A 27,789-nucleotide genomic window follows, 5' to 3' on the forward strand; every position below is an offset into this window, starting at 1 on the left:
CCTCTGCCCCTGCTCACCAGGGCGTCCCAGAGGGCCAAAACCTGAGCCTGAGTTCCCAGCACCCAGCAGCAGAGCAGGCAAGGGCTGGAGAGGCGCTTCCCTCCGGCCCACTGGTGATCTCAGCCACGGGATGCATCCCCACCCGCCTGCCTGAGCCGGCAGAGAAGGATGGGCTGAGGGTGTGCTGCTCCCGCAGCGGTGCTTGGCGGAGGACCCAGCTAGCAGGAGAGGAAGGGCCTTGGGGAAGAAAAGGGGCTGGGAAAAGGCACAGATGGGGAGGGAGAGGACAGAGGAGGCCCAGGGCTCAGGCCACACGGCCAGATGTTGACCCAGTTGAAGGATCCAGGCCCTGGGGGTCGACTGGGGAGTTCGGGCCCCCCTGCCAGCTCTGGGATTCTACAGAGATGGAGGAGGGCCTGGGGCCGGCACCATGCCAGGGCCTGGTGCTAAGGCTGGGGTTAAAGGGAGGACCACAGAGAGAGAGCAAAGGTTCTCTCTTGCACACCACCCCTGTCTGCCAGGATAGGGTGGGGGGAGAGCCCCTGGGAGGCCCCTGGGTGGGGTGGGTGGGGAGCTGTCTGCGGGAAGCAGCTCTTAGCAAATGAAAACCAGGCCTCAGAAACTGGCCAGGCCACAGCCAGGGCACAGCTCCAGGGAAAACCCCGATGCTCACTAAAAGGTGCCCCAACCAGAGCGAAAGGTGGTGTCAAAATGAATAAGCAAGGAGGGGCTAGGCAGCTTGAGCGAGATCAGGGGTGGCCCCCGGCTGCAGCCCCACGATCCCTGCTCCCATGTACTCTGAACGTCCCTCATTGTGGGCACATTGTACTCCCGAGGCCTGCTTGCCTGTTTAAGTGCTGTAAAAAGCCAACTAACTGTGCAATTTTCTTCCCTTGGCTTCCCTCCGCTAAGCCTCGGTCAGGTTCTCAGCAGAGCTGGGCCTGGGGCTGGGGACCGGCCTGGCCTGGCAGGTCTGAAGTCCCCACTCCCGCCATATTTGAAAATTCAACTCTCAACACTGCATTGAGGCCCACAGAGGTTGGCACTTCCGAATTTGTGGGACCCCAGGGTCCCGCAATCAAAAGCTTGGTGGGTAGCGGCATTCAGTAAATACAGATGTCACCCACACATCCTTTCATTCACGCATTTGGTTATTCACAGGATGTCTCTGGTGTGCCTGTAGCCCAGCAGGCACTTAGGTGGTGAGGGTAGGAGGATGAACCACACTGGCAGCTCTTGGCCTGAGGTTCACAGTCTAGGAAGAAGGATAATATTTGACCCCCTGTGTTTTCTAGGAGAAGTGTGTGGGGCTAGGGGGAGAACAGGGACGTAGTGAGGGTGCCAGGGCCCTCCTGGAAAAAGCAGGCTCTCCATGGAGATCAGCAGGATGAAGAATTCGCCAACTGATGGAAGCAAGGGGCAGAAACTAGCTCCAAGCAGCAGGACCAGCACGAGCAAAGGCCTGGAAGTGAGACTGAGGTCTCTGGCAGGCTGCACTGGGTCTCCTCTGCTCCTTGCTCTCAGCCACAGTGGGTGGCCCAGCCCTGGCAGTGCTGCCCCCACCCCCCTCGCAGACTCAGGGAGCCCCCCATCAGCACCTCTTTAGACCAATCCCACAGAGCCGCCATCCAGTCCTCTCTTTCTCAGCTGAAGTTCTAGTTTAAAATGTCTTCATATGTTTATTTTTAAGGGGGGATGGGAAGGCAGAAGGGAGACCTGAAGGTCTTTTTCTTTTCAGAAAAAAAGAAAATTAATAAATAAATAGAGCCTCGAGAAAAGGGCATGGAAAGGTCTCTGCATCTGTAACCACTGAACAAATTAAAATTAGCTCATTTAATCAGCTCCTAATGGCCTGGCTGTCCCGAGTGGGCCCCAGAACACAGCAAACTTCACAGCAGAAACGCGCAGGCCAATGTCAGTTTATCCTACAACAAAGGGATTTTCTAAATAGTGCGATCAAAACGCAGCAAAGGCCGGGGAGAGCTGGGGAGACGGAACGCGGCCCCCCAGATCCTGGCTGGCCCCCGCCTCCCAGCTTCGTCCCTTTGAACGGAATTGTTCTTTTGGCTTTTGTTCTAATTATCTAAACATGTGTGTAACTCTGTTCTACAAAGAGTGTTTTAACCAGCAGAGGAGGTAACTCTAGCCCCTACCACACGTTCCTGGGGCCACTCTCTCAAGCCTCACGCCTTTAATACCTTCCCATTCCCCACCTGTCTTCAACAGAGGAGTAAACACACCTACAACACACAGCCACCTACATACGACAGTGACAGTCACACACAGTTACAAACACACACAGTTCTACACACACGATCACATTACACCAGCTACATACACACAGTTATATGTCAACAGTTACATACATTCACGGTTGCCCATTCTACAGGCATAAAGTTACACAGACACAGTTCTATACACACATTACGTATAACACATTACATATGCATGGTTATATCTACACAGTTACATGCGTGCATACACAATTAACCACCCAGAGTTACATACACACACAAGTACATGTGCACACAATACACACAGCTCCTCCAGCTCCTGCCTAACAGCTGGAGGTGGGGGAGCCCCGGCTCACCAGACCCCCAGGGAGGGACACTGGGTGCACACCTGAGGCCCAGGCTGGTAGTAAGGACTCATTTCCCTGGGGTAGCTTCTCTATGCAACGTGCCACCTGGGCTACATTATTAGGGCAAACGGCCAGGGAGGGGGGCTGGGGTCACAGAAAAAAGGGCAGGTGGGAGAGCACGATGCCAGGGGGAAGCACAAGCCCATGACCCAGTGGGGAAGAAGGAGGCCGCGCCATCACCGACTCCGTCACCAACGCCAACCTCAACTTCCCTTCCCAGGGCCTCTAAACTGGCCAGCCTGCAGCTCTGCCTTTAGGCCCAGAGCCACCTTAGGTGCTCAGCCCACAGGGAAATAAGCCTGCAGTCAGTCAGATCTAGCTGAAATCCCAACTCCACCACTTACTAACTCTGAGCCTCCCCTTCCTCATCCAAAAAAAAGGAGAAACAATAGCAGTCCCTATCTCAAGGGGCAGTTGTGCTGATTTCATCAGATGCCAGTAAAATGCCTAGCCCAGAACAAACTGGGTCAGAGTTTGCCACTCTGGCAACTGAAAGGTGTGGCATGGAGCCCGAGAGAAGACCATCAGACAGTGGGTCAGGGCGCAACCAGACAAGAGCTAGCCATTTGACGACTTTCAGTTTCTTACGCAACCATCATCCTAGAGTGAGGAAGGGGAGAATTTTAAAACTGGATAAAAGAAGCCAGGCGTGGTGGCTCATAATCCCAGTACTTTGGGAGGCTGAGGTGGGCGGATCACGAGGTAGGGAGTTAAGACCATCCTGGCTAACAAGGTGAAACCTCCTCTCCACTAAAAATACAAAAAATTAGCCGGGCATGGTGGCACACACCTGTAGTCCCAGCTACTCGGGAGGCTGAGGCAGGAGAATCGCTTGAACCCAGGAGGTGGAGGTTGCAGTGAGCCGGGATCATACCACAGGATTCCAGCCTGGGCAACAGCATGAGACTCCGTCTCAAAAAATAAAAATAAACAGGGTAAAAAGAGGAAATAACTGAGATGGAGGGAAGCCTTCAGAAAACTTCTGACCCAGAGTCAGAACTATTTTCTGAAGACCTGCTCTACTGGTATTTACAGCAACACCCTGGGGTAAAAGCAATTGTTAACTCCATGTCGCAGACAAGGAAACCCAGGCTGCACACAGCGGCCCATGCCTGTAATCCCAGCACTTTGAGATGCTGAGGCAGGAGGATCGCTTGAGCCCAGGAGTTCAAGACCAGCTTGGGCAGCATAGCAAGACCCTATCTATACAAAAAACTTAAAAAATAATTTAGCCAGGCGTGGTGGCACACACCTGTAGTCCCAGTTACTTGGGAGGCTAAAGAGGGAGGATCACTGAGCCCAGGAATTCGAGGCTGTAGTGAGCTATGACCGAGCCACTGCACTGCAGCCTGGGTGACAGAGTGAAACCCTGTCTCAAAAACAATAATCATGAAGAAGAGGAGCAGAGGCTCAAGGGAGGTGCGGATCCAGGGCAGGCAGAGGTAGCACAAACAGGCCTGTGTGGCTGCAAGCTGCACAGTAACGCCCAGCCCCGATCCACCTTCCTTCCCGAGGCAACCTGTTCTCCCAACTGCAAACTTTCCTTAGAAGGACTCCAGCAAGTAGGAGATCCTGACGTTGGCTGCCGGCTCTGGGAACTACAAGAGCCTCAGACCGCCCAACCTAGACACACACATGTGGCCCTTTCCACGCAGGAGTTCACCGAGTCCTCAAGCCCCTACCTCCCGCCCCCTCCCATGCTGAGCAGGATGTGGGAAAGAACCTGTACACAGATCCCTTACTGTAAAATGGGAAAACATTTGACAGACTTGGAAACTGAGGGTCAGAAATGGCAGGGATGGGAGGCTCAAGCTCCTACAACTCCGAGGCTGACTCTGCAAACCTTGAGTCCTCCCGGGATGGGACTCCTACCCCGCTTGCCCTGCCCTTGCCCAGGCAGGTCCTCCTGGGATCTATTAGGTGAGCAGCATTGTTGAGACCCCAGGGAGTGCTCCAAAAAAAAACCTGGACACGGGTTCCATCCAGAAGGTCCCACTGGGCTGGTGGTAGCTGTCCTGGTCCTGCTGAGGAATCCTGCTTTTCATTCGATTTGCAGGGCCCAAGCTGACCCCTGGTACCCCTGGAGTTCAGCCAAGATAAAGGGCAAGTGGCAGGAGGGTCAGAGCCACCGGATGCAGCCTCTGTACAAGGAGCAGGACTTGGGGAAATAGCTCCCACTAACCCACTCATGCTGCAGACCCACAGCCTACAGGCTCTCCCAGCCCCAACCCAACAAGCACCAGGCCCCAGGAGGAAGGAGGGGTGGGCAGGGAGGTGAAGTGCATGGGCTTGTGTCTGAATCTTGGCTCTGTCATCTACATGCTGTGTGACCTTCGGCAAGTGACCTCCCCTCTCTGAACTGCAACCTTCAACTATAAAATGAAGATGGTGACAATGCATGTCTCCTTCCTTACTTGAGGACTGAAAGGAAGTTTCTAGCTCAGTGTCTGGTCCCCCGTCCCCAGTGGTAACCCTTAGTAAGCACAGGAAGTGGGGAGAGGGGAGTGCAGCATGGTCTTAAATACATCTCGGCCAGGCACAGTGGTTCACACCTGTGACTCACACCAGCACTTTGGGAGGCTGAGGTAGGCAGATCACCTGAGGTCGGGAGTTCAAGACCAGCCTGACCAACATGGAGAACTCCCGTCTCTACTAAAAATACAAAATTAGCCAGGTGTGGTGACGCATGCCTGTAGTTCCAGCTACTCGGGAGGCTGAGGCAGGAGAATCGCTTGAACCCGGGAGGTGGAGGTTGCGGTGAGCTGAGATCGCACCATTGCACTCCAGCCTGGGCAACAATAAAGAAACTCTGTCTTAAAAAAATATCCATTTCATCTCCTACATGGTGTCCCCTAGAGGCCCAGACCACCATCTCCAGTGAGTAGGATATGGGGCGCTCCTCTTTCAGATGCAGCAGGACTGTCCCCTGCCATAGACTCCTCAGCTATTCTTGAGCTAAGCCCAGCAGACAGCCGACAGGGCAGCCCAGAGGACACGGCCAGGCCAAGTGGGGTGCAAGCCCCATCCTTATGGGATCTGGGCCCAGCAGGCAGGAGTTAGACCCCTTGAAAAGCCCCAAACTTCTCTTATCATCAGGACTCAGAAGAGAACCACTAGAAAAAAAGAGTTGGTGGTATCTCCCCCTCACCAGTGACATAGACCCCTCACCATCTACATCACCCCTCACCATCCAGCTCACCCCACACAGAGCCCAGCTGGGCTGGTCAATTGAGCCCTGGCTATGGCTCCTGCTTCCCTACTCCAGGGCCATATGGCCCTACACAAGCCTCCAGCCTCAGTTTCCCCTCCTTGGCTCCACTTACTTCATAGAGCTGTGGTGAGAGTCAGAGGGGAAGGATGGCTATGGAGATGCTTTGTAAATTGTCACGGGCCATTGCCATAGGCAGGATTATTGAGGATAACCAGGATAGGAAGGGGAGGAGACGCCAAGGCCAAGCACCATCTGTCCATTCCCCTGCATCAGGGCAGTGGCCCCATCACCAGGCGAAGAAAAGAGGCCAGCAAGACAAAGTCAGGGAGGCTCATGCCAGGGCTGGACCCTCCCGCCAGGGCCCCAGAGTGCAGGTGGGAGCCACTGTGGCCTGGCAGTTGTGTTTGGTGACATCAGAAGGGGAAAGCAGACAGCATGGTTCTCTGGGATGCAGCCACCTGGCACATTACCCAGCACATAGCAGGTGTCACCCACTGGTTGACTTCTCCCAGTCACCAACCCTCAGACAACCTGCCTCTGCAAGAGATCAGTGCAGACACCCACAGATGGAAGCCAGAAAAAAATATGGCTCCTTGCAAAGAAAGCACACTATACCACACATGTCCCAGCTCAGCAGGTTGGTCCCAAGGCGTCAAACCCCCTTGAGGCCATGGCCCTGTAAGGATGGGAGGAAAGGGTTTGCCCACTTCACAGGTCACCAGTGCCTGCCCCCATCTGCCCAACTCTGCCAGCAGGCAGGCTCAGCTAGATGCAAGCAGCCACCCAGGTGCCAAGGAATGGGCAGAGGAGGAGTTGGGGCTGCATTCTAGTCCTGCCCACTTTTGACCCCTGTGCCATCTGCATCAAGGGTACTCCTCTGCTGGTGCCTCAGTTTCCCCACATGCTGCAGCTCCCCCCATCCTATAAGCAGTGAAACCTAAGCAAAACAGCACGCTGCCTCATTCTCAGCCAACGTAGGCTACAATTAATCTGAAGCAGGGATTTTCTTAATTGCTGGGTTTTACAGCCCAAATGCGGATATAAAGTACAGCTAGCTGACAACACCGGCTTGAGGCGAGATGTTTAAAGCAGGCTTTTTGAGTGTGCGGGCTCTTTTAAAAGCTGGTGTGATGGGAATGGAATTGTGCCTGCAGCCTACAGCAGAGGCTACTTCCCTTAGGGAGTCAGGCCAGCAACGCCAGGGGACAAGCCTCTCGGAGATGTCTTATTGGGAAAGTAAAAGTAAATACAAAAAAGAAGGGAGGTCCACCTGCGGCCCTCCTAATTGCCTTCCTTTGCAGGCAGCTGCAGTTCCACATGCCACAGCCCCTTCAGGTGTTCAAGCGCCAACAGGATTCCCGGGACTAGGAAGGCCCAGCTTCCCTCATTAGCTGTGCCTGGACACCCAGGGGGCACAGAAGAAATGGTGTCAGCATGCACCTGGCAGTGACCTCCAACACAAGGATGACTGCCCCCTGGGAGAGGCGGTGAGGATAAGGGAGGAGGTGTGAGGGGGGTCCCTTCTGATCTTGTCCTTGCAGGGAGCTCAAGGCCTAGCAGCAGCCACATCCAAAACAGAGACAAACCACCGGCCCCGGGGCCTGCAGCCCACCCAGGACCAAGCCCTGCCTTGATGCTCCCGTGAGATCCTGAGCAAGCGTCCACCCGCTACAGGGTGTCCCACCTCCGGCCAAGAGGAAGGCAGGGATGAGCATGTGTGCATATACATGCATGGCGAGGATGACTTAACAAGCAAACCAGCCCTCCCACCACCACTCCACCTGGCCCTGCATGGCCAAGACTGAGAGGAAAAAAGGAAAAGGAAGAAATCCCAGCAATGCTACTCTGTGTGATGGGTCAGCTGACGGCTCCACCTAATGTCTGCTGAGCACTTATTCTGGAAGAGGTGCCCCACACTATGTTTTTTCGATGGAGTCTTGCTCTGTTGCCCAGGCTGGAGAGCACTGGTGCAATCTCGGCTCATTAGCAACCTCCTCCTCCTGGGTTCAACAGATTCTCATGCCTCAGCCTCCTGAGTAGCTGAGAGTACAGGCATGCACCACCATGCTCGGCCAATTTTTGTATTTTAGTAGAGACAGGGTTTCTCCATGTTGCCCAAGCTGGTCCCGAACTCCTGAGCTCAGGCAATCCGCCCGCCTCAGCCTCCCAAAATCCTAGGATTACAGGCATAAGCCACCATGTCCAGCCTACATCCTTTATTTGCCTGTCCACAACTCCCTACCCCAAACCCAAATCATCAGATGTGCTCCCAAATTTAGACTTTTCAGATTCTAGAAAGGTGAGACGGTGCACTTGCCATGCATTCGGGAACGCCCAGAAGCAGTCACACTGATATTTTTGCAGCAAAACATACAGGTATTAACCAATGTGAATGAAATAAAGACCATAAACAGCTTCACACCAGCTCAGGCCCAATTTAGCTGCCAAATGAATTACAGAAAATAAAAAATTCAGGTTTCTGGCTTTCTGGAATTCAGAATTGTGAATAGCGGATTCTGGACCTGCACTGCCTCTTTTACCTTCCTGGTGACCCTGAGGGGTAGGTACTATTGCTGCTCCTGCTTCCCAGAGAGGAAAGTGAGGCACAAAGAAGTTAAGAACTCATTTCCCCATAGTCGGTGGTGTCGCAGGGTGGAAACCATGGCCATCTGGCCTGGAGAGTCTGCACTCTCCACCCCCAGGGTGTCCCATAGTTGACCAAAGTATGGAGCTGCAGTTTAAGAGCCTCCTGAGGTGGGGCGTGGCAGCTCACATCTGTAATCCCAGCACTTTGGGAGGCCAAGGTGGATGGATCACCTGAGGTCAGGAGTTCATGACCAGCCTGGCCACACGGCGAAACCCCATCTCTATTAAAAATGCAAAAATTAGCCAGGCATGGGGATGCGCACCTGTAATCCCAGCTACTCGAGAGGCTGAGGTGAGAGAATCACTTGAACACCCAGGCGACAGAGGTTCCAGTGAGCTGAGATCGAACCATTACATTCCACTCTGAGTGACAGAGTGAAACTCCGTCTCTAAATACATAAATAAATAAATGCCTCCAAAAAAGTGGAGCATCTTCAAATGTCCCCAGAGTGTCCACAGCCCGCCCCACCACGGTGTGTGATCTATGGGCCAGCCCCTACCAGGAGGCATCCGCCTGGGAGCTACACAGACCCTGGGTGGTATCCCCACACCTGTCCAGGGCCTTGCTCAAGCCCAGGAGCCCGAGGCGGCTCCCACCAGCAGGTGAGGCTCACTGCCCCGCCCTGGTACCCTGGTAATTACTCCCCACCTGACACAGTCTGCACAGATCATTTTACCCACAACAAATATGCTAAACACAGCCCCAGGCCAGGAGAAACAGGCTGCAGGTAGATCCCATGTGACAGAGGCTGAGGCTTCCAACAGGACTCCCAATGCCTTTGAGAGGGTTGGCGACCCCATCCCATCAAAATGACATGGGAGCCCCACCGCTCCCCTGGTCATCTCCAGCTTCTCTTGATTGGCAATTCTTTCACTCACTGGGAAAGACAGTTGCATAGGCAAAATCCTAGCACTCCATTACCAGATAATTACATGATCATTTCATAGGCATTAAGACACTCCCACCAGCACAAGTGGTGGTGTCCAGCACTAACGGAGGCCAGCCTGGACTGCGGGTGCTTGTTAAGGAGAACTCCAGCGTTGAGGAAAACCTCCAACTGCAGCTGCCTGCTCCCACACTGCCCTGATTTCTAATTAAAAATTAAAGCAGGCGTCTTTCCTCAGAAACCCAATTAGCATCAGGCTGATGGGACAAACACACATGTGCGTGCACACATGGGCACACGTGTGTGAACACATGCACATGCTTATGCACAGGTGTGCAAACACATAAGTACACATGTGCACACCCTTGCAAATGCACACAAACTCTTCTTCCATGGGGGCTACAAACCCCCATCTGGTCATTCATTCAGTGTACCCTGATGAGGATTCACCAAGCATCAGGCGCTCTACATGCCCCACAGGAAGAAACCCAGGGCCCTGCCTTCAGGAGCATGAGCTCTAGAGGAGGCTGAGAAAAGCACAGAAGGGAAGGCAGTCCCTGGTGGGACCTTAAAAGAGTCCCTATCAAGCCTAGAGAGCTCAGCTATGGCAGGATGATCAGGTACACCCTGGGGCATGAAGGCCTGGTGCTGGGTCTTAATTTATAGAACAAATATAAAAGGCCATGCAGCAGGTAGAGAAAATGGCCAGGGCAAAGGCAAGCAAAGGTAGCTGGCACTCTGAGAGCGGAAATTATTCCGAGTGAAAGACAGACAGATGGAAAATGGGTAGATGTAGATACCACAGGAGTTCTAGCATGGGTACTTTAACCTATATGAATTTAGCTGTGTGCTGAGCAAAAAGAGAAACACGTGGACAGGACCTAGGATAGGAACGAGTGTGCAATGCAAACAGAATGTTACTGTCCAGTTCAACAGCTGATGTTCCAGTAACCTCTCCTAAAGCAAGCATCGCCGAGTACCTAAGGGATCTGCGGCGCATGCGTGCAGAGCACGTAGCATGTTCTCGGCCAGGGAGCAGCCCAGTCAGTGACCCTGGCCACGTGCATACGTGTGCTGCAGCCAATGTGTACACAGGGCATCATCCCACTTTCCAAGGGAGGATGGGGCTCTGAGAGATGATGTTGCTCTGCCGGAAACACAAAACCAGTCAGGGCCAGAGCCCACATCTGACTCCAGGCCATGTGGCCCCAGAGTCCACCCCCTGCATCACCAGACAGAACAGAGATGTGAACAAAGCTGTATTTCAGGGAAGACAATCAGGCAGGGGTCCTCAAGTTGGGACAAAGCGAAGGCACAGACCAAACCCAAGAGGCACCACACAGTGCTGCACAGAGGAGCGGAGCAGGGCTGCAGCCACGGAGACGCACTGAGACCTTGGAACAATCGGGAAGCCAAGGAAGAGGGCACCAGGAGACTACACAGTCTGAGTGAGATTTTCTTCAGTGACTTCCACCTGTGAGCTCCAATGGCCCATTTGTCTGAAAAAGGGACTGGGTCCCAGCTCTTCCCCTCCACTCATGACCACCCCCACTTCCTCTCATCTCGCCCTTGGTGGGAGAAAACTCCCACTCCTGGGAAGTCCATCCTTCCCACCACCCAGGTAGACAGGATGGCAGGCAGGCAATGGAACAGCCACCCAGGGCAGAGCATGAGGCACGAGCCTGTGGTGTGTGGAATTCATCCGCTCTGAGATGATGCTGTTTCTTCATGCAACATGACCAGGTTGGGAAGATAACACTGGAAACAAAGTCAACATTTCCAGCTGGTCTACTAACATGCTGTGTGATGCTGGAGACATCATTAAACCTCTCTGAGCCTCAGTTTCCTCTAGCTGTTGACTCAGTCATGTACAGAGGACCCACTATATGCCAGGTGTAAGCTCTGTAGATGGTGACCTCCACAGCTGGTCAGTCCTGCATGCCTCACAGGTCTCAAGCCCACCCTGGATCATGCAGGCATGATACATAGCCACCCAGGTGCTGGAACCATTAACCTGGCCATCTTTAACTAGGAGGTTTGGGAACTGCAGCACTCAGCCACTCCCAGAATCCCTTCCCTACTGGGGTGATAACCAGTACCAGGGGTGACCTACCCCACCCCTTCCTTGGGGGTGCCCTCGGCCAGAATTGGGCACGTTAAAACTTAAGACACCGGGCTGCCCCAGCCTCCACCACCACGCTGCACCGCCCCGCCTCCCTCCAGCTGCCTGTGAGCCGGCTGCTGCTGCTGCTGCTCATTTCCAGGCAAATGTTCTAGTTAATTAAAACACACCCAAGTGCTCACATACACATGGAGCCAAGCTACAAAATGAGCTCTACCAAACAGCAGCTCCTCCGCTCCAGCCTGCGATCGATGCAGGCCGACACGTAGGTTCCAAAGTTGATGTTACTGGCACCAAGGCTTTGCTCATAAGACCCTACCTCTACACAAATGTAAAAGTATATGTGTACACCTACACACGAGCCGATGTGCACATGCAGGCCATATGCACAAGCACGTGTGTGTGTTCTGAACACGTCTGTAAGTGCTCCACACACAACACTGTGCAGAGGTGTACCACATCTATGCACACACGCACCTGTGTGCACACACTCATACAGGCATGCACACATCCCGCAGTGCCCCTTTCTCTAGGAAGTCTTCTCCAGCGACTTGGGCCTGGGACTGAGGCAGTAGGATCGCTTGAGCCCAGGAGGTCAAGGCTGCAGTGAGCCATGATCATACCACTGCAGCCCAGCCTAGGCAACAGAGTAAGACCCTGTCTCAAAAAAAAAAAAAAAAGAAAGAGAGAGAATGATTAGAACTGCAGAATTTCAGGTCCACCTGGACCCACTGAATAAGAATCTTAATTTCATATATTCCATTAGTAATGATGTTAAGAATGAAATTAAAATATGACATTTTCTGACCAGGCACAGTGGTTCATGCCTGTAATCCCAGCACTTTGGGAGGCTAAAGTGGATGTATCATTTGAGGTCAGGAGTTCAAAGCCAGCCTAGCCAACATGGTGAAACTCTGTCTCTACTAAAAAGACAAAAATTAGCTGGGCGTGGTGCTGGGTGCCTGTAATCGCAGCTACTTGGGAGGCTGAGGCAGGAGAATCGCTTGAGCTTAGGAGGCGGAGGTTGCGGTGAGCTGAGATTGCGTCACTGCACTCCAGCCTGGGTGACAGAGCCAGACTCCATCTCAATAAAAATAAAATAAAATATTACATTTTATTTGAATGTATGTGTTTAGTTTTTAAAAAGCTACTATGTTGTTAGGACATAACTACTTAAGCTGTTTAGACAGCTGTGAGGTTTTTGTTTTGTTTTGTTTGAGGAGTACCATAAAAACGTAGCTGACACTAAGGTTCCATGAACCAGGAAAGTGGGGGCCTCCGAGCTCTGTATCAGGCATGGTTTTGGGTGACGGCAAAACAGCAGAGAGTATCATCAAGTCCCTGCCCTCATGGAGTTGACAGTCCAGTAGGGGAAGCAACAGGAAACCAGTAAACAAGTGATTGGGCAAGATGTCAGGGAGCTGGAATCGAACAAGAAAATTTACACAGGGTGCCATACTGACTGCCATCCACCATGTGTGAGACCCTGGCCTCCCATGCCCTTCTCCCTGTGCCAGGCACCTGATGGGAGTCTTTCCTCCCTCTCCTCACCCCTGAACTGGGAACAACCACCATCTTGTATTTTACAGGATGTCTGACAGATGTTGAGTATGGCTGTGTTTTGCTTGAAATTTTCAAAGACCTCACAGAGGCCCTGTGGGTTAGCTGCGGTGTCCTGGGGATCCGCGGCACACAGTTTGGGGAAACTGATCTCCATTATTTAATAAAAAAGTGAATGAATAAAAGAATGAAGAGGATCTGACATGAGATACAGGAATCAATTTTCACTCCATACAAATGTTCAGAGACACCTTGGAGTACTGGCTCCCAACACCAGCCCTCACTGCCCTGAGCCCATCAGGCTCTCTGGGCCTCAGTCTCCTCAGTGGTACACAGGTCAGGAACCCACAGCGACTCACAAACACACTCCCAGGCTCAAGTGATCCTCCCATCTCAGCCTCTTAAGTAGCTGGAACTACAGGTGCATGCCACCATGCCTGAATAATTGTTTTTTTTCTGTAAACACAGGGTGTCACTATGTTGCCCAGGTTGGTCTTGAAGCCCTGGGCTCAAGAAAGCCTCCCATTAATGGCAGCAGCAGCCAGTCTGGAGCGACTGCTGCAAAAACGCCTGCTGCAGTGGGGGGGGCACGCTCAGGGCTGCATACTCCATGGAGCTGGTGGGAACTGGGAACAAGTGAGATCCCCACCTGTTGGCAGGGTGGGAACCCCACTCTCCCCAGCACAACTGCAGCCACCTAGCTCTCGGGGGCCTGAAAACTCCCCTGACCTGTCCCTACAGGCTTAGAAGTGCCTGTTCCCACTGCCTGGCTTCTCCCCACTCCCAGCACCCTCTCCCATTTTGGAACAAAGTTGAGGCCAAGCCCAGATACTGCTGTGACCCAGCCAGGTGTGTGCACACTCACAGCACTGCTGACATGCCAGTCCCCTGCCACCTCAGCCCCCTCTGACTCTGGGTGCAGACAAGCATGAGAGGGATGCTGAGACAGGGCTGAGGGTGACTACGGGTAAGCCTGCAGGTACCCTTTGGCACAAACAGTCTGAGCGCTGTGGATGACGTGATTGATGGTGGCAGGAGGCAGACAGGCTCCTGAGCGGAAAGGGGCAGGTACCCAGTGAAGTGCCACCTTCTAGCCAGAAATGGCCTGAAGCCTGGAGTCTGGGCTGTCAGTTCTGAGTGGAGTCCTAGCCTAGGGTGAGAACTTATGGTGCTGTTTCTGGGCCTGCCCGTGACCACCCACAGATCAATCAGTACACACTTCCTCCCCCCTGAAGCCCATTAAACACTCTGGACTCAGCGAGACTCAGAGAGATGTTGGAACTACCAGCTGCAGGAAGAAGCTACCCACTTCAGGTCTCCTGACTCTTCAGGATGACCTGCCTACAGAAAGGTGCTACCCACAGTGGGTCTCCTCTCAGCTGAGAGCTGAACACTCATGGGGACAATGTGCCAGAGGCAAGGAGCTACCCACTGCAGTCTCCTCTCCACTGAGAGCTGGGCACTTGTTGGGCAACGTGCCTGTGGAAAGAAGCTGCCCACTTCAGGTCTCCTGAGAGCTCTTCTGTCACTCAATGAAGCTCCTCTCTACCTTACTCACCTTCCAGTTGTCTGCATATCCCATTCTTCCTGGACACGGGACAAGAACTTGGGACATACTGAATGGCAAGACAGAAAGAGCTGTAACACAAACAGGAGTGAAAAACACTCCCCACTCACCATGTTGCAGGCAAAGAAAAGGACAGAAAAGGTGCAGCCCTTTGGCGAGCCCAGACCTAGGGGATCCCCAGGCCAGAGTTGTGACACCCTCCTTGGGGCTCTGTGGTTCCTGGCATCTCCAAGCTTCTGGATGCCACCACATTCCCCAGTAACCACAGTGGAAGCCACTTGCAGTACACCTGGTCCATTCGCAGCCTCACATAGAGCTGGCACCTGTGCCAACACATGGAGCTGCCCGCCCCACCATGGCAGCCAGCGGGCCTGGCTGTGTGCAGTGGCCAGACCCCATGCTCACTCGCCTCACCGCTGCTCTGCACCTGGATCACCCGTGGCAGGTGTGGGATCCAGGCTGGCAGCATGAGCTGAGCACAATGTGCCAGGCCAAGGGGGCAGAACGAGCCTAGCAGACATGAGCAACATACTCAGGCAGCTGGTAAAGCAACACCCCAAGGATCCTGTGACACCACCTTAGCGTCCCAAAGTGCTGCAATCGCAGGTATGAGCCACCACATCCAGCCAAGAGCATATTTTCTAAGAAATGTCGGTGTCCAAACAGGGCCCCTTGGCTCTGCACATCTTAGAGTTGGGGTAGCAACCCCTCCAGCTAGAAGACCAACTCAAGACCTCGCCCAAACTCAAGGTCAGGGGTTCCCACTTCAGGTGAACAAATCAGAAAGCACTATGTGGCAGACTCAGTACAAACCTCAACAGGAAAGGAGGCAAGAAGTGAAAGGCGGATTTGGGGAAAACCAGCCGAACACCAAGGCATCTTTTATCCCGAGGCATGGCTGCAGCTGCTCTAGTTTGGGGAAAATAAAATCCATCAGCATCCGGACTACACAGCTCCCATGTCTAAACAACAAAATGAAACATGGGTTGCCTTTTGGCAGCCTTCTTCCCCATCAACAGCAGAGCTTTGGTAACTGAGTGCTTTTTGGGAGTGCAGAGAGAGGAGAAAAACTCACATGTATTGTCAAGTTCATGTCGGTGACAGGCTTTATAAAGCAAATGGGGCAGATGCACAAACCTTAGTGCTGGAAGGATGGACTGGGAGATTAAATGACAGGGTGTGTGCAGTAAAGCAGAGGCTACTGAGACCTCAGGCCGGATCGTTTCACCGCAATGTCAGGGACTGCAAAGGGATGGCTCCCAGGCCTCGCCTGCTAGTGAGGGCGACCCATGGGAGTGCCCACTCCCACAGCCTCAGTCACTCTCCCAGGTGCTGTCCCACGGGTTCCTGGAGGGTACAGGGCTCTGAATGCTGGCTTCCTGGCCTTTGCATGTTATGATTTTCCTTTTCTTTTTAAGACAGGGACTTGCTCTGTTACTCAAGCTGGAGTGCAGTGGCACAATCACGGTTCACTGCAGCCTCCACCTGCCAGGCCCAACTGATCCTCCCACCTCAGCCTCTCAAGTAGCTGGGACTACAGGCATGCACCGCCACACCCAACATTATGGTTTTCAATTATCAGAATTCTTTCTGTACCTAACAAGCTCCCACCCCTCACAGCCCTCATCTCTACCTTTCTCTCCTTGTGCTCTCTGCCTCCTCTCAGCCCTCCTCCATTCCCTCCATTTCTGTCCTCTAATTGCCCCCCTCCCCTTCCCCTCTGGGAGCCAGCCGTCATCCCTCCTATGTCTTTGCTAGCTCTTGGCCAGTTCCCTCTCTGCTCTCCTGGACAGTCTGTCTTGCCTCCCTGCCGGCTCCTGTATTCAGCCTTCCTACTCCTGTCCCTTTTTCTCTCAACCCCATTTCCCCCCATTCTCCCAACCCTCTCCCTGGACCTCAAGAAAGAAAGTGCCAGGGAGTAGACAAGCAGACAATGATGCTGGAGCTTGCTGTGAGCACCCGGCTGGCCTAGCACATCCCACCCCTCCTGCTCAGGAAAGGAGAGTGGGCACAGAAGGCCCAGCCCCAGGGGAAAGGCAAGGGCTGCCAGACCCTCCCGGTCCACACTTGCAACGCCAGGGTCTGGAGCATGGACACCGCCTGAGAATTCCCTTCACATCCCTCTGCCCTGGTCTGGGACCCCAGGAGGGGCCTTGCATCTGGACTGAACAGAACCTCTGACAGATGGGATGTCGCCCCGAGTATGACAGGAGGACCTGAGAGATGGGAAGAGAGAAGAGGCTGGTGGGGGTGCTGAGCCAAAGGAAGCAGCAGGGGTCAGTCATGCGTACTGCCCAGGTTCAAACACTGTCCCTGCTGCTCCCTGACTGTGTGGCCTCAGGGAAATTCCCTAGCCTCTCTGAGCGTCAGTTTCTTCATCTGCAAAACAGAAACGCTGGTCACAATATCCACCCCCCAGGGCCACTGCGATGATGAGACAAGACTGCATGTTGAAAGGACTTGATAAACCACAGTTATTTCGTCATGATGGCAATTCTTAAGTCTGTGCTGTGTACTGGTGGCTCTGAGTGGCTGTCAGGACTTCAACGCAGTGGGCATCTAGGAGATACCCCTACCACAACCAGCCCAGGGCCCCCACCCCACCGGGCAACCATGTCACGAAAGGGAGCCTCAGGGCTGAAGGAGTCCCCAGTCGCTTTTCCGCTTGTGCCGATAAAGAGAAGGGAACCTTCTCTAGGCTGCAGAGCTGCAGTGCCGAGAGCAGTGGGGACCCACTGTGGCCATCTCCCTATACTTCTCTCCAATTACAACGTTGTGAACAGGTGGCAGAGGGCTGCTGGTGCCTGCTTCCAACTTTACCGTCTGACCATTCACTCAACAAATACTCAGCAATCCCATGTGCCATCAGTGGGGCATTCAGCAGTGACCGAGGCCAAGGCAGCCCTCGAGGAGCCCACGGCCTCATGTAGGAGACAGACACTGACCAGAAATTACACCCTGGAAGTGTAAAACCAGTCCTGAAGTAACAGCGACAAATAACTCAATACAAATATACAAATATATTACCTTAATGCTGAAATGTATTCTTATACTTAATAAAAGTGTATTCCTTCTTTGGAACCGCAAATTTTAGGATGTGGGCAGTGGAGGAGAACAACCCTCAGCTCTAGACAGAGAAACTGATACCCAGAAGACAAAGGACCAAGTTCACTCAGAGCCACTTACTGGTAACCCAGCTCTAGAACTCAGTTCTCCTGACTCCAAATTAAAGAAGCGCTTTCCTCTCTGCCACAAGCTGCATTGAGAATAGTTCCCTTAGGGCCACTGTCCAAAAAGAAACCGGAGGAAGAGAGGCCCCCTATGTAATTCCAGCAAGCCAGGCGCGACGCTGAGCACTTGATCCACACCTCGAACCAGCTCCTCAAGCGGGTATTAGAGCAGCGGCAAGCCAGCCTGGCCAACACTGTGAGTCTCTGTCTCCACAAAAAAAATTTAAAATTAGCCAGGCGTGGTGGTTTGCGCCTGTAATCCCAGCAATTTGGGAAGCTAAGGCCCATGAGTTAGAAACCAGTCTGGGCAACATGGCAAACTCCCATCTCTACTAAAAATTTAAAAATTAGCCAGGCTTAGTTGCGTGCACCTGTAGTCCCAGCTTCTTGGGAGGCTGAAGCAGGAGGATTGCCTGAACCTGAGAGGTTGAAGCTGCAGTGAGCTGTGATTGCACCACTGCACTCCAGCCTGGGCAGCAGAGCAAGAGCCTGTCTCAAAATATACAATAAAATAAAAAAGAGCAGCTGAAAGGACCACAGACCACTGAGACAGGTCAGACCATGAACTTCATGGGCAAAAAAAGCAGAATGTATTAGACACCCTCTGGTTATAATCCTGTAAACTCTCATGCTTGCAGACAAAGACCAACAGAAAAAAAATATCATCAGGAAAAGACGGTGTTTGGGTAATGAGGAATTTTCTTCTCAAAATTCAACTAACTGTGTTGTCTGAGATTCATCTATTGAATGCTCAGGTTGTAAGACTATAACAACATGGCCAGATACATCCAGGATATTTTTATTCTGAAATTGCCCTGGGGAAAATTAAAGGGACATTACAACCGTCTTGAGAATGTCCATGCCGGGAAAGAAATGTTGGGTGGTGGGGAAACGGCTCTTTGGTGGGTGCCTGGTGTTCCCATTTCACAATGAGGAAACTTTCCCATGGCCTGCCCAGACCCACTCATGCCTCTGTTGAAAGCCTGCTTTGGGGCAAAGATGAAGAAAAGAGAAGCTGCACCCCTCAAGGTTCTGGTCAGGATGTGAGTGGCCCCAGGATGTATGTCTCCTTCACCCCAAGCAGCAAATCTAGGAGAGCTGCCCCGACCCAAAAGCAGCTGTCCAATTCAGGTAGGGGGTAGAGTCCACATCTTCCTACAAGACCTCCCCTCAACTGAGCCCTGGGCCCCTCCCACCAGGCTAAGCAGCACCCCACTTCCACCCCAGCCCAGGTGCAAGAAGAAGCTGCCAAAGTTGGTGGACATAAACGAGGGGGCCCTGACACACAGCCAGCTGGGGTGGGCGAAGGCTGGCACCAAGCTCTGCACACATCAGGCAAAGCAGATCTGCATGTAGTCTGGACACCGGGTGGAATCTATAGCCCAGAAAGGCAGAGGCACACGAATCGTCAGCATAGGCTGATGGCCACCCTCAGCCTCAGAGGCCCGGCCAGTCCTGCCAGGAGGATTTACAAGGGAGTCAGGAATACCGGACAGGCTCCCTCCATCTGGGGCCGCAGCAAGCAGGCATCCGCAGCCCAGCCAGGCACTACAGCTAGAGCTCAAGTTCAGGGCCTCCCTCTGGAAGGCAGCAGTCACCAAAACTCAGCACCTGAAGCTGGAAGAGGAGGCAGCCCAGGGCAGAATCATGAAGCAGCACCCGCATCCCCCCATCCCAGCATGTTTTTTTTTTTTTTGAGAAGGAGTTTCACTCATTACCCAGGCTGGAGTGCAATGGCGCGATCTCGGCTCACCGCAACCTCCGCCTCCTGGGTTCAGGCAATTCTCCTGCCTCAGCCTCCTGAGTAGCTGGGACTACAGGGACGTGCCACCATGTCCAGCTAATTTTTTGTATTTTTAGTACAGACGGGGTTTCACCATGTTGACCAGGATCGTCTCGATCTCTTGACCTCGTGATCCACCCACCTCGGCCTTCCAAAGTGCTGGGATTACAGGCTTGAGCCACCGCGCTCCGCCCATCCCAGCATGTTTTAACTGCTCTGCAGCCTCCTAGAGCGGGTCTCCTCAACAGACATTAATTGGGCACCTACTGTGTGCCAAGCATAGACTAGGTGGGCTCAGCTAGGGAAAGAGACATGGAGGTACCTGCCCACATGCAGCGTGGGGTCTTGAGGGACTGAGCAGCAGCCAGGCTCTAGCTCCTTGGACTGACACCCCACTGTCCCTACTAGCTTCGTCCCCGGGCCCCTGCCCTGGCCCAGTGCAGTCGGAAAAGAGGAAAGAATTCTCCACCTCCAATCCTGTTCCTTCTCTATCCCTACACATTTCAGGAAAGATCCCTCTGTTCACCTCAATGACCAAGCCAGGAACTCAAGAGGTCCTTGTGCGTTTCTCTGACATTTAATCAACTTCCATACCTTGTCAACGTGGCTAAGATGGCTCTTGCACACACCCTCTGTTATTGGTGGCCGTTGCCTGCACCACCATCCTCTCCATGCCCCTCCTACACCCATCAGTGTAGGTGGCATGAAGCCAGGAGACAGCCCACGTCCCTCCTCAACAGGGCATTGGCAAGAACTCTGCAAAGGGCAAGTATGAGGATGCCAAGACCCCACTGCTCGCACTGCTCCCAGGACAGAACAAATGCCCCACCTGGTCCCACCCATCCATACGCTCTGCTGGCTCACCGAGCTCCCCCATGCTGCCTACCGCCCGTCACCCAACATGCCAGCACCCTCCTGCCTTGCAGTCTTCAAACCCTCCCTCTGGGTGGCTATCCCCATAATTTCTACTCATTGTGCTGCCCTCGTTTCCAGTGTCCATTCTTCAAAGAAGCCTTTGCATCTCTCTCACGCCCCACGCACTTCCTTCCGGACACTTCCACACCTGGAAGATAAATGTAGCTATTTCTGGGGCGGTTTGTGTAGCTCTCCTTCTCCTCCATGGGCTGAAAGCTCCACAGGGGAGAATCCAGGCCTGTCTGGCTCACCATTGTATGCGCAGCACTCAGCACACAGCCTGGCACAAAGTAGGTGCTCAATAAATATGCAATCAGGAGTTCAGTGCCTGAAAGTCCTGCTGTTTGAGTCTGGGTAGGCAGGCAAGAAGGCCAGCCTGGGAGTCTTCCTTAGCACCACCCAAGGTGCAAGGCAGGTCTCACAGGAGCTCTGTATTCCATGCTGGAGCAGGAGGGAACCGTGCCCTCATGAACAACTGGCATGCAGTGTAGGTGGCATGAAGCCTCAGGTATCATGTGTGAAAACCTTCTGGTCCTGTGGAGCTCACTGCCAGGAGACAGCCCTGCAGCCACCTCGGAGCACACAGGCCTTCTGAGTATGCCCCACACAGAGGAGGTGGGTCCCCTGTTGGTGCTCTTCCAGGCTTTCCTGCCAGGCCCACCACACTCAGGCAGGCTGGATGCTCCAATCACCCCCTCCCACCACACCTAGGCTTCCTACCACCCAGCCCTACCACCACTGTCCCCTGACCAAGGCAGACCACTTCCTTTTCATCTCTAAGAGATTTCCCATAAGGACCTAAGTGGCTGGCTTCTCTTAGAAATCTGGAAGCTTGGGCAATACCAGGCCCAGCCTCCTGCAAGGCAGCCATGGACAGGAACGGACAGAGGAGCAAGGATGATCTCGACTCACCTGCCCCGGCAGCCTGTACCCACACTTGTTCACCTCCTGGCAGATCCCCCATTATCATCAGAACCTGCAATCCCTGTACCAGCCTCACAGCCCCATCCCAGCTTGGTTCCTAACCATGGAGGAGGCCTCACCTTCTCATCTCAGACTGCCCCAGGGTCTCCTGCCTGGAGGGAAGCCCCAGGAAGGGTGTGCAGACGAACCAAATGGCAACACCCCTTCCGCATCTGCCACCTCCCCTCCATCTGACAGAGCACCCCCATTTCATCTCGGCTACCTGAGTTACTGTTCATATGCCACCCAGGTGGTTTGCCCCTTTTAATTTATTAACATCCACTAATAAACAGTGTAGAGGCCTCCCAGGCCACTACCAAGAGACGCCCAGCCAGCCAGGCAGGGCCTTCCTTGTCCTGCCTTCTCTCAGCACATTTTTCACCATAAGGGAACAATTAGGAAAAACTCCCTCCAGGTTATATTTAGGAAGGGGTGGAAGGGGGGAAAGCTTCCTCTAGTAATTTTCATTCAGTTGCACGGGACTGGCTGTCCCCACCTACCCGAGGCTAGCACCGCAGGGCGAGCAACCGCCTCTCCCCACACACAGGTGCAAACCGAGCCCAGCCTCTGCCCAGCCCTGATTATGCCCGCGTTTAAAAATAAGATGTGAAAGATGCATTATGTAAGACCTGTAACACTCTCCTGCCCACCTCCGACTCTGGAATCAAAGATCATCATTTCTGCCATCAAAAAAGAATGAAAGAAAGGCAGGAACAATGAAAATAGCCGCCCAACATGAGCCAGATCAAAGACGTGGGCACAGAAAATGAGGAACCAGGGGGGCCTTTAATTACTGCCTGCATCCTCCGAGTCATGTGGAGAGAGGGGAGAAGAAAAGTTTTGAAGGCCACCAGGTTCCATCCTGCTGCGGCTCCTGTTTCCACAGCCAGCACCAGTTCCCGACAAACTCACGCCTTTCATTTCCCTCCCTTTTTTCCCTCCTTTTTCTCTGCCCCCCACATGCGAGACAGGACTCCCAGACACCCCAGTGCTTCCCGTCCTCCAGCAGAGAGAGCTCAGAGGGGCTCCTTGGAGACCCCGAGGAAGGGACACAGCTCCACGTTGGAAGGTCCTGGTGGGTCCCAACCCAGTCGCCCTCCCAAAAAACAGCCAGCGGGCCTCCGGGAAGGACCCAGGGACCCACAGTGGGAGCAGATGCTGCAGACCACAGTGACTTTTTTTTTTTTTTGCAAGTCTCCCTGGTTGAGAAGGGAAAAAAAAACTCTTCAAATTCACATTGGGCAGGGCTCCGTGGGGCAGCAGATCAAACCTGAGGCCCGGCTGTTTGAGCTCAGCGGCAGAAAAAAGGATTGCCCAGGGACTGAGCTTAAGTAGAAGCTGGATTAAACTTCAAACGCAAACTCCTCCTTTTTCTACACAGCAGACAGTCATGGCTAATATTGCAATATGGACTCTAAAAATGCATTACAAATAACTTACTCTGGACCCAGACTTGGGTCTTTTGTATCAAGGGGAGGAGCAAGAGAAATCATTTCAACAGAAAAGACATAGGAGCCCGCCCTCTTGCTCCGCAGTGGGAAGTCGGTGGAGGTTTGGGCCGAGGAGGCCAGCAAGATCCCCATGCGGCGGGAAGCATCAGGAAGAGGCCTTGCTGGCTGCCCGGGTGGCTCCCCCGGAGGCTGAATGAGGCTCAGGTCTTCCCAAGTTGGGAGACTCCATGCATATTTCATCAAGGAAGAAATGCCAGGCCAAGGTGACCAAAAGAGTGGTACATTTAAAATGTTTAGTGACTTAAATAATTAACGCCTTTACAGCACTCACCCTCTTAAAACACATCCACAAACAATGGAGGATGACTGTGTTATTCACGTGATAAATGAGAGACTCATTAAAAAAGAAAAACTTACAAATTCCCAATGCCAGCAGGCAGTACGGTGGGTGGGGAGCAGGAAACAGATTTCAAGCTGTAGGATTTGCTTCTTGCAGCACCTCCAGAGATGCCCTATGGTTCGTGTCCCATTTCCGTGGGAAAGGCCACCCTAGTGTCCACTCCGCTGAAGCTCCTGGGCCAGTGGCTGTCCTCCAGATACCAGCAAGGGCCTAGGGCCAGGCTGCAGCTGCCTGCACTACCCTAGCTCCGGGCCGGCACACCGGGCACCTCAGGAGATCTTGGCCCGGAGCACAGCCGTACAGGTGAGGATGTGGAGGTTTGGGTGTAGGGATGAGAAGGATTTGTTCCTATCAATGTGTTGACTCATGTGTTTACTTAGGGTTTGTGTCTATACCACACTTAGGACAGTGTGGTAAAATAAAGAATTGGGGGCTGGGCACAGTGGCTCATGCCTGTAATCCCAGCACTTTGGGAGGTCAATACAGGAGGATGGCTTGAGCCCAGGAGTTCCAGACCAGCCTGGGCAACATGGGCAACATGGCAAGATCCCATCTCTACCCCCACAAAAAAAGAAAAATGGTGAGTGAGGAGAATTATCCAGGCTTGGTGGTGCATGCCTGTGGTCCCAGCTGCCTCGAAGGCTGAGTCGGGAGGATCGCTTGAGGTGTCAGGCCTGCAGTGAGCTATGATGGCACTACCGCACTCCAGCCTCAGCGACAGAGAGAGACCCTGCCTCAGAAAGAAAAAAATGATTTCAGCAAATATTTGCAAAGATATGTTGCTTTCCTGGAGTATTTTCAGAAATATTAAAAGCCCACCCCATACCTCCGTGACCTCCAGGAGGTCGAGGGGTGCCACAGTGCCCGTGAGGGAACATGGACACTGCCCTCTCCCTACACTCCAGAGCACCCAGTCAGAGGCCAAGAGGCCCTGAGAATTACAGCAAGCCATCCCGTGTGGCCCCCAGGGGCCCCAGATGCATGGTACACCACGTAACTTTACCAAGGTCAGGGACAGGCGGGGTGGCACCCGAGGAGACATCCAGGCTAGAGGTATATCTGGGAAGAGTGGCTGTTCTTCCCCCAACAGAAAAACCAGGCCAGTTCTCCCTCAAAATGGCCACGTCTCTGGACCCCACAGGTCTGAAAGGCTCCGAGGGCAGTAACCCAGCTCTGCCACCAAATAGCTCAATAGCTGAGGACACTCTCCCAGATCCACTGAGGACAATGGTCTGGACTGCTTCACTCTGCCCCACCTGCCATCCCCAGGAAAGGCTTCCTCTCCACACCCTACTCCACCCCCTGCACCCCCAGGGGTGCCCTGTTCTACACAAAAGGGCACAGAACCACCATCCAGTGTATGACGTGGTGTGCTGGCCCTTCATGCCCATGACTGCCCTGAACCCTCACTGCGATGCAAGGGAGGTTTCAGTGGCCCATTTCACAGAGGGATAAACTGAGGTTCACAAATATGTTAACTGTTAAACACTGTGGGAAGAAAAAGAATGTGAACACAGAACTATCAAGATCCAAATCACTGGGAGGCTGAGGCAGGAGGATCAGTTGAGGCCAGGAGTTTGAGACCAGCCTGGGCAATATAGTGAGATCCCACCTCTAGAAAATAAAAAGACAGTGGGTACAGTAGTTCGCACCTGGAGTCTGACTACTCGGGAGGCTCAGGCAGGAGGATCAAGCATGCTCAGAATTTGAGGCTGCAATGAGCTAGGATCATGTCACTGCACTTCAGCCTGGGCAACAGAGCAAAACTCTATCTCAAAAAAATAATAATAATAATTCAAATTGTCTGTTTTGCTTTTCTTTTGTGATATCATCTCCCAGGGATTCTTCAGAGCTTCCACTCCTATTCACAAATCCCTTTGCAGAAAAAGTACTGTCCAGAGAGGTTCTGGAGGAGGCATCAAGAGGGTACCACTGGGTAAAACAAATGGGTTATCCGCGCCCAGCAGGCGGTACCGCCCGGAAGCCTTACTACTCTCTGTAGGGGTGCACAGAGAGGCACCCTCAAGTGCTCCCAGCACTCCCCAAACACTCCCAGCAGGAGTCTGGAGAATGGGAGGGGGATAGAGACCTGGAAACAAGGAGATGGCAGGCCCAGGTGGGGCGCAGCAGGTAGAAGGAGGCTACAGCTCCAGAGATGGCCAGAAGGTCCGCCAGCAAACTAAAGCAACCCCTCCCCAGCCACAGGACCTGGGGAGTGTGTGGAGACAGGAGGGGTGACCTCCCCCGGCAGCCCGTGGCTCCAGCCTGAGGCCCAGGCATCTGGCCAGAGACACTGATCACGTCCTTCTCAGAAGCAGCCATCGGAGGGGGGCTGAGGGGCTGCTCCTTAGTGGGGAAGAATCAGCCGGCTGGGACAGAAGGCCCTACAGAGAGGAGTCAGACAGAGAGACAGCGAGTGGGTTCCAACACATTTCATCTATCAGAGCCAGAGCCCTCTTGGCAAGTTCTGGTCCTCCAAGTTTCCAACTTGTAGCTAGAAAATCGGCCACCTTCTGTGCCCTCCCAGCTGGGGGGATGCTGGGTTCTGTGCAAACATTCACTCTGTGGGACGGTACAAGTGACCAAGAACTTGGGCTGTGTGATCAGACAGCTGTGGGTTGGCCTCCACACTCCGCCACATCCTGGCTGGGTGACTCTGAGCAAGTTACTGAACATCTCTGAGTCTCCGTTTCCTCACAGGTTAAAATAGAGGATCCTCAACATTCACATATAACACAGATGTTGAGGGTATAGAAGATGGGGTACATGGAAAGGATCAGCAGAGTGGCTGCACAAGGGAAGGGCCATCATGCAGTGACTATGAGCCGAGGGCTGGGCACTTGGCCTCCTCCTGCTGCTGAGGGACTGGGCAGCTGTGGCCCTAACCCCACATTTCCCCTTCCCCTTCCCCTTCCCCTTCCCCTTCCCCTTCCACTTTCCCTTCTCCCCTCCCCTCCCCTCCCCTCTCTTCTTTTCTTTTCTTTTTTGAGACAGGGTCTCTCGCTCTGTGGCCCAGGCTGAGGTGCACTGGTGCAATCACAGCCCACTGCAACCTCCACCTCCCAGGCTCAAGAGATCCTCCCACCTCACCACCAGAGTAGCTGGATCTACAGATGAATGCCACCATGCCCAGCCTATTTTTGAATTTGTTTTGTGGAGACAGCTGTCTCACTGTGTTGCTCAGGCTGTTCTCCAACTCCTGGGTTCAAGCAATCTTCCCACCTCAGCCTCCCAAAGTGTTGGGATGACAGGCGTGAGCCATACACCCGACCTGCCCATTTCTCATGCACAGCACTTCACATGTGAGGACCTCTTCCCATGGGCTAGAAGGGAGAAAATGATGAGGCTTTCTCCCTCCCTACTCCTCTCTGCCAGACCCCTAGCATGCAGCCCCGATGCACAGAGCCAAAGGGTCTGCCCCAGGAAACAAACTAGAGAAACCAGACTGAAGCCAGGCCCAAGACCCTGCATGGAAGCCCCCTGTGGGGGCTCAGTCTCCAAGCTGAGGTAGGACAGGGGAATGAGGCCCAATCGGTGTTGGACCCAAGAACCAGCACCTTATCCCATGCGTGACCCCCAGTGCCTCCCCTCACCATGCAGGGTAGAGACTGAGAAGCCTGCAGTCCCCTCGTCCATGTTGCTAAAGGCACAGAAGCCAGGGGACTGGCCACGCACAGGAAAGCCTGGAGAAAGGACAAGGAGTAGGGCGGGGAAAAGCTACAATCCTGGGTGGATGCCCATGAAGGACAGGCCAATGCCCACCCACTCACTGCACGCCAGAAAAAGGGCCACATTCGGTTTCTGACATGCCCACATCTACTCTTCCTAGGCAGTCTCTCTGCAGAAGACAATATTGTCCCTAGTGATGAGATGAGAAATGAAGATTGAGCAGATACCTCAGAAATCTCCATGAAGACAGGGGCTCTTTCCTTCACCTGTGTGTCCTGAGCTTAGCCTAGCACTGTGCCAGGCACACAGTAGGTGTTTCTTGAATGAACAAGTGAAAAGCAATTGTAGAATGCCTCTGTGAGTTCCACAACAGGAAAAATTATGATGTATTCACCTGCTTGGTTGAGCCATAGCATTCATGAATAAATGTGTGAATAAATGAAAATAATCATTGCTAACATTTATTTAAGTGCTTATTACATGCCAAGCATTGTTCTGAGCAATTTTGTATTAACACGTTTACTTCTCCCCGCTGCTTCCCTTTCCTACTTCCCTCCTTTCTATCCATCAAATATCTACTAAGCTTCTTTATTCCCCATGCTAATAATAGGGGTTCAAAGAAATGAGCAGGGTATGGAAAGGACCTGCGAGTATGAGGTATATGCTATTGTTAGTTCCATTTTACAGATGAGGAAACTGAGGCTCAGAAAGTTAAGTAACTTGCTAAATGTCACACAGTAAGAA

The 27,789-nt window shown here is 53.2% G+C and overlaps 1 protein-coding gene across 10 annotated transcripts in view; it reads right to left on the minus strand.

The window, feature by feature from the left end:
• ZNF423 (zinc finger protein 423) overlaps positions 1 to 27,789 on the minus strand; it is a 367,433-nt gene that overhangs the window by 173,771 nt on the left and 165,873 nt on the right. The window contains exon 1 of one of the 10 annotated variants that reach the window (XM_035282137.3): positions 2 to 215. The exons of the other annotated variants lie outside the window; for them this stretch is intronic. The gene's annotated coding sequence lies outside the window, so the exon portion shown is untranslated. Of the gene's footprint in view, position 1; positions 216 to 27,789 lie in introns of those variants that run through there. 10 annotated transcript variants of the gene reach the window in all.

The sequence above is a fragment of the Callithrix jacchus genome, chromosome 20 (genome assembly GCF_049354715.1).
Source record: "Callithrix jacchus isolate 240 chromosome 20, calJac240_pri, whole genome shotgun sequence".
In the NCBI taxonomy this organism is placed as follows: Eukaryota; Metazoa; Chordata; class Mammalia; order Primates; family Cebidae; genus Callithrix; species Callithrix jacchus.